At 39.1% G+C, this 13,193-nt stretch overlaps 1 long non-coding RNA gene across 1 annotated transcript in view; it reads left to right on the top strand.

Moving 5' to 3' along the window:
* Positions 1 to 12,013: 12,013 nt before the first annotated feature.
* The window catches only part of LOC127526131 (uncharacterized), an 8,230-nt gene continuing 7,050 nt past the window's right edge, over positions 12,014 to 13,193 (top strand). The window contains exon 1 of the long non-coding RNA XR_007933750.1: positions 12,014 to 12,653. This is a non-coding gene — a long non-coding RNA (uncharacterized LOC127526131). The remainder of the gene's footprint in view (positions 12,654 to 13,193) is intronic.

Below are 13,193 nucleotides of genomic sequence, written 5' to 3'. Positions count from 1 at the left end.
AAAAGAAAATCCAAGCACATCACACCAGTCTTAATGTTACTACATTGGTTACCTGTGCCATTTAGAATTGACTTTAAAATATAGTTTACAAAGCCTTCAATAATCTGATCTTATATTTCAGAATGTCTGACACCTTACATTCCAAATCGTATCCTCAGATCTTCAAATGAGTGTCTACTTAGAATTCCAAGAGCTAAACTTAAAAGAAGCGGTGAGGCGGCCTTCTGCTGTTATGCACCTAAAATCTGGAGTAGCTTACTGATAGAACTTCGCCAGGCTAATACAGTGGAGCACTTTAAAAAACTGCTGAAAACTCATTAGTTTAACATGGCTTTCTCATAGCTTCATTTTAGTTTAATCCTGATGCTTCGTATATTCATTTAATTATCATTATTATTCATGGTGGCTCCAAAATCTGTACTAACCCCTACTTCCTCTTCTGTTCCTTTTCCGGTTTTCTGTGCCACCACCACCCGATCAAAGCACGTGATGTCCCTACATTGATGGATTAAAGACCAGAAGTCCACATGACCGTCATCATCAAGTTCTTCTATGACAACCCTGAATGAACCATGAGGACTGATTGAGGTCATTTATGTTAGGTAGAATGCCTAGAGGGGGCTTGGTGGTCTCGAGGCCTCGGAACCCCTGCAGATTTTATTTTTTTCTCCAGCCATCTGGAGTTTTTTTTTGTTTTTTCTGACCATCGGACCTTACTTTTATTCTATGTTAATTATCCATCCATCCATCCATCCATTATCCAACCCGCAATATCCTAACCACAGGGTCACGGTGTCTATGTTAATTAGTGTTTCCTAATTTTAATTCTTATTTATTTTGTCTTTCTTGTCTTTCTTCATCCTGTAAAGCACCTAGAGCTACATTATTTGTATGAAAATGTGCTATAGAAATAAATGTTGTTGTTGTTGTTGTTACCTTAAGTTTAACGTATTTAAAATAATACCTTCTGCTTGCTGTCATACTAGCACACTGCACAAATAATGCACATTAATGTACAACAAAATGTTCGTACTATACCGCTTACTAGAGCGATATCATACAAGGAAATGAATGTATCGAGTGAGGTATTTGACGAGCATTACAACATACATTTGGGTTTTTTCTTTTTTTTTATTTTGCAGTTTATTCATTTTCATTTTTCATCAATTTTGTGCCTTTTCTCATTGTTCACCCAAGGCAAGTTCCTCGTTTTCCTCACCCTTGTCCCGGCCCTGGAGCCCAGATGTCCCAAACCCTTACTTCACTCTGTATTGTTCCTTCCACTATAAGAACAGCAACAACATTTATTTCTAGAGCACGTTTTCATACTAAGGATGCAGTTCACAGTGCTTTACAACATCTTAATGGAGTAGTAACATGCAATGGAAAAAACAAATGAAATTTAGATAAGAATAATTATGAATAAATAGTATACAAAAGAAAAATAAATAATGCACACTTATATAAGAATGATATATGATAAGATATATCTTTTTACATTATTATATATTATTATATTTTATTATATAATATCTACTTATACATTATACTTATACTCATATTGTGAAATGATGAGCCTCAATACAAGACAAAGGCTTGGGGCAGCCACTCATGTACTTGATATTGGCTGCAAAAAGGCAAAGTTTTCAGTACAATAGAGTACAGAAGTGAGTCCAAAACAGAACTGCTCAATGGACGAAGGAAGTTGGGTTTTACAGGGAGGTTTAAGGAAGTGATGTCATCCTAGGGGCTGGGACAGGAAGTGATGTCCTCAGAGCCGAGGTGGAAGTGATGTCTTCGTACTCTGGCAGAATTTCCTGTGTCTGGTCTGTGTGGACAAATAAGAGGGTTGAATGCACCCTGCCACCCCCCGGCATGGAATTCCCTTCTTTTGGTCCATGTGGCTGGCTCCCATGCACATGTGTATGACAATATATAAATACCAGTAACAGCACACTGCACGATATCGTGCAATGAATATGCTTGACTTGAGCATTCCTAGTTTTCATCCTCTTTCTCTGTACGTTTAGCATTTGTTTGCTCAGAGGTTGATGTGCTTGCTGTTTCCTGAGCAGATCTTCTTTTCTCCACCCTAGTGGTCCGCTTCTTCTCTTCTTTCGTTGGCATCTTTTCGTGTTAAAACTGATTAAGTCAGTGTTTGTGTTGCAATTACTTAGTACGTTTTCCTTCATTTTTCAGTTAAGCTGGCACTTAAGTCTGGTTGGGTTGGAAAATGGATGGATGGATGGAAATTGCTTCAGATTAATTTATTAATATTTAAAATTGATTAATAGCTCAGATTAATAATAAAGAATGATTTATCATATTAGAATTATTAATATTTTTTTCTTATTCAAATTATTTATTTTGCATTGAAAAAACTTGTAATTTATAATTTGTAATGGAATTTTTAGTTAATGTGTTGTAAATTAAAATTTGACAAAACATTCTTTTCACATATGATCCTATGTATTTTAAAAATATTGAATGACCAATAATATAAGATCCAGTGATAATGGGCTTCAAAAGTAGACAAATTTTGATACTATATTTAACAAAACTGGTAGAATTATGTCGGCACACAGAATAACATTGTAACATAGGTTCGGCACAACACTGCTGAAAGGTTGCCGACCCCCGCTTTAGTGTATAATAAATACTTTGTTTTAAATATTATAATAATTATTATTATTAGATTAGATTATTATTATTATTATTATTAATAATAATAATAATAATAATAATAATAATAATTAATTATTATTATTAGATTAGACAGGAGTCCCCGTGGACTATGATGTTTGCTGATAACATTGTGATCTGCAGCGACAGTAGGGAGCAGGTTGAGGAGACCCTGGAGAGGTGGAGATATGAGAGGAGAGGAATGAAGGTCAGTAAGAACAAAACAGAATACATGTGTGTAAATGAGAGGGAGGTCAGTGGAATGGTGAGGATGCAGAGGAGTTGAGTTGGCGAATGTGGATGAGTTTAAATATTTGGGATCAACAGTGCAGGGTAATGGGGATTGTGGAAGAGAAGTGAAAAAGAGAGTGCAGGCAGGGTGGAATGGGTGGAGAAGAGTGTCAGGAGTGATTTGTGACAGACAGGTATCAGCAAGAGTGAAAGGGAAGGTCTACAGGATGGTAGTGAGACCAGCTGTGTTATATGGGTTGGAGACGGTGGCACAGGAGACCCTGGAGGTGGCAGAGTTAAAGATGTTAAGATTTGCACTGAGTGTGACGAGGATGGATAGGATTAGAAATGAGAACATTAGAGGGTCAGCTCAAGTTGGACGGTTGGAAGACAAAGTCAGAGAGGCGAGACTGCGTTGGTTTGGACATGTGCAGAGGAGAGATTCTGGGTATATTGGGAGAAGGGTGCTAAGGATAGAGCTGCCAGGTAAGGGGAGAAGAGGAAGGCCTAAGAGAAGGTTTATGGATGTGGTGAGAGAGGAGATGCAGGTGGTGGGTGTAACAGAACAAGATGCAGAGGACAGAAAGATATGGAAGAAGATGATCCGCTGTGGCGACTCCTAATGGGAGCAGCCGAAAGAAGAAGAAGAATTATTATTATTATTACTGTACTAGGAACAGTACTAATATTATGTTACATTGCTTTCTTTTTATTTCTATTATCCATTCTTGCTTTTTTGTTTTCACAATTATGTTGTATTCATCTGCAGAAAGTATTTCTTGGACTCTGCCATGAAAAACGCGAAGAACATTTTTATTCCCAGTGATGTCTGGCAAAATTTGTCTCAAAATAAAATTATCTAAAGTTTTTAAAGTTTTTCATACACAATGGCATTGAGAAACCTACAGCTGTTGGACCGTGGATAGGCAGGAAGGCCCTTAGAATTTTTAAATCACAGCCCTCCTTGACCTTCTATGCTCCAGATATCTGCACACTCTAAAAGTACCTGGAGAAGATAATAAGCCAAACACTGAGAGCACTTCAGCTAACAGACACAGAGACAGTGAGGGTGACTCAGAGTGAACGTCCTAACCACAGGGTTTCCTTCCATCAAATTCCAGAGCCTGTACTCACTAGAGCACACTTTGACAGGTGAAAATGATGGGTTTCACTTCAAGAAGTATTTTATGTTACTGAAATGAATGAATGAATGAATGAATTAATTAATTAATTAATTAATTAATTAATTAATTAATTAATTGATTAATTAATTAATTAATTAATTATATGAAGAAATAAGAAACAAAACAAAATCTATTTCATGACACTTATGCTCACTTATCATTGTGTTTTTATGCATAGATTGTCACACTAAGCTGATGTCACATCACATGACTTTAAGTGGGAGGGGATATCAAACTTGGGCGGCATGGTGGCGCAGTGGGTAGCACTGCTGCCTCGCAGTTGGGGGACCTGGGGACCTGGGTTTGCTTCCCGGGTCCGCCCTGTGTGGAGTTTGCATGTTCTCCCCGTGTCTGCGTGGGTTTCCTCCGGGCGCTCCGGTTTCCTCCCACAGTCCAAAGACATGCAGGTTAGGTGGATTGGCGATTCTAAATTGGCCCTAGTGTGTGCTTGGTGTGTGGGTGTGTTTGTGTGTGTCCTGCGGTGGGTTGGCACCCTGCCCAGGATTGGTTCCCTGCCTTGTGCCCTGTGTTGGCTGGGATTGGCTCCAGCAGACCCCCGTGACCCTGTGTTCGGATTCAGCGGGTTGGAAAATGGATGGATGGATGGATGGATGGATGGATATCAAACTTGAAATTCCTGATTCTCGTCCCCTGAGCCTCTCATAAAACATGTCTAGAAATCACAGAGGACAACTTACACAACTCTTTGATGACTTTCCAGCACGGTTTTGCATTTCCAAAGTATCGCAAGCTCGCACATTTTTCCAACAGCCAATAGCGTGCTGCTTGATGGCATCAGTGCTGTACAAATGCTTTCAAGATATTGAGAGTTCAGCTGCAATATCTGACCTATTTTTCCATTCTGCCGAGGTATGGAAAGTATGCAACATCAGACAGACGAGCCTCTCTGCTATTTGTGAGATCCAAAGCCCCCATGTTCCTTATTCCATTGTAGGCATTGTACTTCCAGGTGAGGGCTCATTGGTTCTCAGCCCTCATACACACAGTGCCCACCACTACGATGGTTTGATTGTGTCAGGATGAGTCACATAGTATGTCAGACCGCATGACTGCCGGTGACGGGAGTGTGCCACCACTGACTGCCCTTGACTCACAAACATTGAGTACAACTGAAAATTACTGGAGAAGTCATGTAATGTGACATGTTATTTGCATATTCATTTTTTAAAATTTTGTCTTAAATATTCCTCCATACTACTGAATACATTTATTTTATCATAAATAAGAACACAAAAAGGTAAAAGATTGTGGGTGGCTCAGCGGGGTCTCTAAACTCCAAGACGTTGGCTTTTCAATCTCTGCCTGCATGGAGTTTGCATTTCTGCTGGTGTCTGCAGTCTGTGAACAGAAGTGACAAAAAAGACTAATAGGATGTTAGGTTATACTGTATGTGTCACAAACGGGCCAGCCCTTCCCTTTACCTGCTATTTGTCACCTGTCTACCATCGTATGACAGACACTTAATAAAAGTTGTATATCCGGGGCAAATAGCAAGTGAAAGTAAGACCAGGTGTCAGGCATGAAAGAAACGGCCAAACTGTCTGTGACATGGACAGCCCAACGTGTAACCTGCAGGTCAGGCTAAGTGACAGTCCTAAAGGGGTCAAGTGCAGGTGTGTGTGTGTATGTGAGTGGACCCTTCAGTTGACGGGGCTCCAATCCAGGATTGTTTCCCCTCTAGTATGATGGTGAATTTGGTTACGTGAGTTTGAAAGTGTTATGTTATGAGGGGTGAACACGAATATGCCCTGTCACATGCTAGCACCCTATTTGGTGTTGGTTGCAGGTCTGAGCAAGTGATGAACAAATGTCATTTAATTAATAGGAACACTCCTATTCAGCGGGTTGGAAAATGGATGGATGGATGGAACACTCACTGAGTAAATTCAGTAGACCTCTATACAAATGATGGACAGGCTTCCTTTTGAAGCCACCACCGCCCTTATGATCTGCACCCTAGATGAATGCATAATTCACCTTGATGGTGGCATCAGTCCCTGCCTACAGGTCTGCAGCAGTGAACACACAACTCATCACAGGATGATTTCGCATCTCCAGTCCAGGTGACTGGCGTGTCTTTGGACACTCTTACTGTAATCATACTGGTTGTTTAATTGCACTTTATGGTTCTTTACTGGCTTGTGTGGTTCCTCATAAAACCTTTGTTTGATAAAACCACCATTTCTTTGTGGGAAGAGTTCTTGGCATAGACAGTTGGTACTTTTTACTTTAAAAAATGTCCTAACAGGTGGAAAAAACTGAAATCTTTATGGAAGACTACACAAACAGATTAAGGAAACCAGAACTTAGCATGTGTGATTGTATGCAGGAAGAGTTCTTCTCAGCTCAGGAGCCATTGGTATTCTTCAAATCTGTTACCATCTATTTATGGTTATTTATTGTATGGCGCTGGTTAGAGATCTAAATCAACTAAGGTTCTCTCTGGAACTTTTGGGAAACAAAAATGGTTCCCTTTTGCCACCACTCTGGCACCTTTATTTTTAAGAGTGGCCCACAGGAAAAAACTGGAACACCTGAAGAAAACCCATATGGGCATGGGGAGAACATGCAAACTCAGTGCATGTAGCACCCAGGACATGAACCCTGATCTTCTTGTTGCTACCATTGTTCTAATATTTTAATATTTACAATAATATATGTTTTAACATTATAATATACTAGGGAGCTTTGCCCCCTGTTTGCTACGCTTGCCAACCCCTTTCACCCCGCCAACACTACACGCTGTTGTGAAGAGGGGGGCTGAACACACCCCAAAGAGACGTGGCTGCTCCTCCGAAACCCCTCTTAAATGGTGATACAATGGGCAACAAGTAACAGTTGTTTTTTTACCTCCTCTTTGCTCAATCATCTGCTGCTGCCATGCTGCGTGATCTGCATCTCGCATGGCGCTTCGAACATTTAATAGCCTGTACAGCAGCTGTCCTTTTATCTCACTGCCTTGTCTCTCTTGTCCCCCAGACATCCTCAAACACTATTTAATCTCATTTCACTGTTCTGTTATTTCACCGAGTAATAATTTCCATTTGTTTGTGCTAATGTGATCTTCACTCTCATTTTTTTGAGACTTTCGAATTTTCCTACTCCCATTTTCTCTAACCTGCTCTGCATGCGTATCACAGGACTTACTTCCAAAGGTTGTAAATATGACATGACCTGACCATCTCGCGGGACGTGAAAGTGTCTCTCTGTCTCTCTTCAAAAGATCAGGTCTCATCGCAGGAAAAAACGTCTCGTCTCGTCCCAAGATTTTTTTTTTAATAGACATATAACTATGGGGCTTTGCCCCCTGCTCGCTTTGTTCTCCAACCCCCCCTGCCTGCGCTACCCACTAGCCTCTTTGCGGTTCTGCCACTTGCATATGGTGATGCGGATGTACAATTTAAACAGATTTTTATTTTCATGGGAATTGTTACGTATAATGCATCAACACAACATATAACTGCCCCGATTGAATTTCGTTTCTTTCTCTCTATTAAATAAAATGACTTTTTCGAATGTTTGGCTCCAAGATTTGTTAATTGTCTTTGCAAAAGCTATTCTAACGGAAAACTGTTAACGTTTTAATACGAATGGCATATGAAGATCTCCTTTGGTGTCTAATGTTATCCCCTGAAGATGTACTACATTGCCTTTCTTGGATACATCCTTCTTTCAACAGTAATTTGGCTGGAGAAAGACTGGGCAGTGTTAATGGTTGTAGTTATTCTACAGGATATTGTAAGTTGATGTTTTCATCTTCTGCACCATCACCACCAACTGTTTCAGCATAGTCTATTGATACGCATTTAACCAATTTGCTACGTAACCGATCATCATTTTTGGCGTTAACTCATTTGACTTCATTGTTTCTTGGTGCAAGGATTGCCAGTGTACTCATTTTTTATGTTGATAACCCTTCAGGATGAAATTCTTCAATAAGATTAGGACATAATACAGTATGTCTTCTTTAATTGGGAACTTAAAGTGAGGAAAATGTTAAAATGTATAAGAGCTGAGAGCTCAGGAAGTGTGTCTGACAAAAGCATTAATATGAATGAGAGGTGAGAGGACCATGGTCTTGTTTGAGAGGCGGGCGGGACTTGAAAAAATCTCTTTTCCAAAAAGTCTTGTCTCCAAACATCTCATCGTGTCAAAGGATTTTTTTATACAGATGTTTTTATATCCATATAAATACATATTAGAGTGCTAGAACAAATGTGATGTAGCCCAACCAGCTCACTCATCCCAACTACTAAGACTGTCTAAGATTACATTAGCTTGAGTTTTGAAGGTCCCTAAAGTCCACTCTCCACCAGGCCTTTTCTTATCACAAGTGTTCAAATGTTCTAAGCAGGTTTGAGAATTGGATCAGATGAATGATTTCTTAAATGCTGAATGTAAATCCACAGCAAAGGAAAATCAGGAAAATAAATCCTAACTAGGATCTTACTATCATGAGAAATGCAAATTGACATGACAACACAAAAAGGTTTGGGGCAGCCACCCATATATTGTCCCAGGCTGCAAATGGGTTTTGAAATGGCACTCATGTGCATTTAATGGAGTCCTGATCTGAACTGAAGTCAAGCAGGAAAGATGTCGGCTCTAAAGGGTCCATGCTCTAAGTGACGTCATCTTGGCGCCGGTACCGGAAGTGACATCATCAATGTGGAATCAGACCAGATTTCCCGTGTTTGGTCTGCAGAGATAACAGAATTAAGTTTAGTGCACTCCACCACCCCCTGGCCTGGCATGGAAATACCTTCACATGGTCACTTCAGCTCCCTTCTATTTGCACGTGTGTGACAGTAGATAGATATATAGATAAGAAAGGCACTATATAATAGATAGATAGATAGATAGATAGATAGATAGATAGATAGATAGATAGATAGATAGATAGATAGATAGATAGATAGATAGATAGATAGATAGATAGATAGATAGATAGATAGATAGATAGATAGATAGATAGATAGATAGATAGATAGATAGATAGGAAAAGCGCTATCCAGAACAAACTGTGCCTAGGGGAGGATCCGTGCCTAAATCCTGGACATGTGCTGTTTAACTAAAACGCCCAGTGTGTTATGCCACGGAGTGTGCTCGGTCGCGTTGTTTCCATTAAAAACAAGCAAATCAATTTGTTCCTGCGGCTTTTCCCCTACTTAGCGAACAAAGGAAGCGGACGGGCCGAAGGCACGCTTTGCTCTTGCACGCCACGGGAGCGAACGCGACTGCTGGCCTTGTTGTCTTCTCCCCGACCCGATCTGATCCCCTGGCACTTTTTTTTTTTTTGGTGTTGAGGGGGTCGAATTTTGGAGGAGAATATCTAGCATTTGGCATTTGAACTTCATCTCTGTTTCGTGGCAGCGCAGCGGCTATACGTCCTGGGGTCAGCGACCCTCTGCTCTTCCATCAACTGCACTGAAACCTTAATTGAATGACAGATGGCCAGCTCTAGCAAATGCAAGAGTAAAATGAGCAGTACCTTACAAGCGCTGTATTTTAACTTCCTAGCCCATAGCCACTTTTTTTTTTCTTTTTTGGGACGATTCTCGCTGGGCAATGACATCGAGTTAAAATAGCCATATTATGTTTTTCTTTTTTTTTTCTTAATATAATCTATGTTGTTTTGGAACTTATTTGCTATTATTTTAATGTGCACCCTTTGCTGCTGGCAAAATTGGAACATTCAATATCATAAGTATCCCTCTTGCGTATATAGAACATGTAAAAAGTGTGCATCTGTGCAAGTTATTAATTGCAGCTAACATTAAGCAACCAGATAGATAGATAGATAGATAGATAGATAGATAGATAGATAGATAGATAGATAGATAGATAGATAGATAGATAGATAGATAGATAGATAGATCATTGCACATTTACTGATCATCCTCATTATCGGTTATCAATCCCAGTTAGTTGCAATAGCTGAGCAATTTTTAGTAGTTGTAGGCAGGGCCGGATTTATATGAAAAGAGGCCCTAGGCTATTCCACTTATGAGGCCCTTTCACCTTCCATTTTTAAGTTTGTAAATTACATGAGAGATAATAAAATTTTGCTAACAATTTGAATGTAGGCCCCTCTTGATCTTGAGGCCCTAGGCTGAAGCCTAGTTAGCCTATAGGAAAATCTGGCCCTGGTTGTAGGATAGTAGACCTGAGGAATTTAATCAGTTTTTGCTTTTGACAGAATGGTGATGATTTTATATTTGTAAGAGATTGCTTTATTTATAATTTCACTGTTACATTTTCACGAAAAGAAAGAAAGAAAGAAAGAAAGAAAGAAAGAAAGAAAGAAAGAAAGAAAGAAAGAAAGAAAGAAAGAAAGAAAGAAAGAAAGAAATGCATTTTTTTCGTAGATAAACGGCCTTAAAGATCTTAATTTTGCAACATCTATAGTTTGGGATTTACATGTGACCACAGAAAAGACCAATAATCTATTAAAGATAAAAGTGTAAACTTACGTAGGTGCACTGTGTGTGTGTGTGCGTGCGTGTGTTTGGTAATTTCGTCCCTCAGGTTGTAAAAGAATCCTCATTTTTTCATTCCTAGGGGGCGGGGCACATGCTCGGAAAATAAACGAGGAAGTAGTTTCTATGGTGATGATCGAACTAAATCATCGGTAGGCTATCTCATTCTAATAAGGTATTTTCAGACAAGTATTACGTACCGATTCAGTTCTTTTTGAAGAAATGCTCGAGCGAATACATATAGTGAACATCTGCGTATTTCCTATCTATAGTAAATAAATATTCCTGTGAAACAAGGTATAAATACAGTTTGTCACTTAATAATTTCTCTGTTCTTTTCATATCATATCTACCATCTATCAATCTATAATGTAATGCGATTCATATCTATCTCTCTATCTATCTAAATATCTATCTATCTATCTATCTATCTATCTATCTATCTATCTATCTATCTATCTATCTATCTATCTATCTATTAAAAATAAAGTGCAAATGTTAACGTATACCGCTGTTTTTCATTTATAATTAATTCACTCACTCGCATATATATATTTATAGATTTATAGATATATATCTATTTATAGATATATATATATATATATATATATATATACGCAAATACACACACACTTCACAGACTGATTTTTTTTTTTTTTTGTATTATTTTGCTTTATCATGTATATATCTCCAGAAAACATCGGATCAATGTTTTAAATCTATTATTCATAACCTACCAAAATGTGACTAGATTGAATTTTTTCCCCCCAACAATGAACAGCTATTTCTGGTATTGACTGTCTGTTATCCTCCCATAATTTGCATCACGGTAAGAGATACCGTTCTTGTTCTCGGGACGAGAGGTCAAAGGGACATCTTCTTGGTAACACTCAGGGCCACTGGATATTTCTTTCTTTCTTTCTTTCTTTCTTTCTTTCTTTCTTTCTTTCTTTCTTTCTTTCTTTCTTTCTTCGGTCCACCCCTTGCAGTTTACGTAATGCCGCGTGTTTCATGTACTTGAAAAGAGAAAAAAAATCAATTGACAAAATTCCGATCTATATTTTAGATTAGACTACGGTAAAAAAAAAAATACTTTGGGTGGGGGGAGGTAAAAACATTTTAGCTAAATACAGGTTTTCGACGTCTTCATTCGTGATGTGAATTCAGAAGATGTTATTCCTAATTGCGTATTTTATCTTTCATATTTTTGGTATGTATATCGTATAAATGTCGAGCCACTACATCGAGCGTGTAGCCCTTGAACTTAAACCAGCATGTTAACGTTTTGCTAAGAATTCAACTCCAATTCAATTCCAGTCTTATTTACCAAATAATAAAGGCGCGCATCTCCGCTACTGCACCTTCTGCATAATAATTGCGGTAAACACGAGGTGCTCACTGTTTAAGGTCCTAATACGTAAAACCTTTATTTCTCTTCTTTCAATTAAACAGAAAGCTCACTCAGGCAAAGGCCCTGATGAAAGAGGCAAATGCAGGTTAACGCGGAGATAACTGACATCAACTTCCGTTAGGCAGCTATTTCAGATCGAACCTTTCGATTGTAACTGAAGCAATCTGCATACTGATTCCCTTTCATAGCCCTCCAGATCTATAACAAGCCAGGCAGCTATTCAAATGGAAGTAGCATCCGTAAATGCGAGGATAGTCTGGCCAAAACGGCTGTCCACCAGCGCAGACAAAAGGATATTTATTTATGTTTTATTTTTTGGTGTGTGTTTTGGTTATCAGCTGGATGTGAAATCCTTTACTGGAAATGGATGAAAACGAAATGATCTTTCCCTTGCCCTTAGAGACGAAACGACTGGAATACACGGACTTCGCTCTTCATAACAGGACTGTCATTTAATTGATCAAATTAAGGTTTTTCTTTCTTGTTTTCTTTTTTTTTTATCTGTACAGAGAGTAAGCTTCGGCTCTCGCATTTGAAATTATGCAAATCTCTTTTTGCTCGGGGCGCTTCAAACGGGCGTCCGGGGCTGGATGTTAAAAGACGCAACATGCCATGAAATCAGCTAATAAGCTACGGATCCTGGGGGTAAGCACATCCAGAGTGTGGAGAGAGCGACGAGCTCTGAAAGGCGTTAAAGGATACTGTGATCAGAAGCGATAGTTAAAGGGAAGCGGTGACATTTGGCACCCAGCAGAGTTTAGTGGACTTGCAAACAATGTTTAAAGCTCTGCAGAGGTCACGAGCAGCGTCATAAACCCTCGGACCTCTCGCAGTACTGCAAGGATCTCGGCTTAGGGGGAAACACTGCGTGTGCTATGCGGTGGGGTGGGCTGCGCTGGAGAGGCAACGGCCTTTAAATGGGAGCAATCCCTATGCATACAATATTTTGCAGATGTACCCTATAATAAGAAGAAAACGGTATTCTACTGATTCGATATTAGCCGTTTTCGAATAAATATAGTAATGAAAGGCGTTTGGAATATTTGCATGTTTCGCTTGTTTACGGTGTTTTGTAATCCCGATTTAAATCGCAGTTTATTTTGTAAATGCCTTTTGTGAAAATATTTGTAAAAAATGTTTTATTATTAACATTTTGCCGTCTTTCGTTTTCCGCAAATTGCAAAG

Source organism: Erpetoichthys calabaricus, chromosome 17 (assembly GCF_900747795.2).
Source record: "Erpetoichthys calabaricus chromosome 17, fErpCal1.3, whole genome shotgun sequence".
NCBI lineage: Eukaryota > Metazoa > Chordata > Cladistia > Polypteriformes > Polypteridae > Erpetoichthys > Erpetoichthys calabaricus.
Note: the sequence above shows the minus strand (reverse complement) of the source record. Positions and strands in the feature narration are given on the sequence as shown.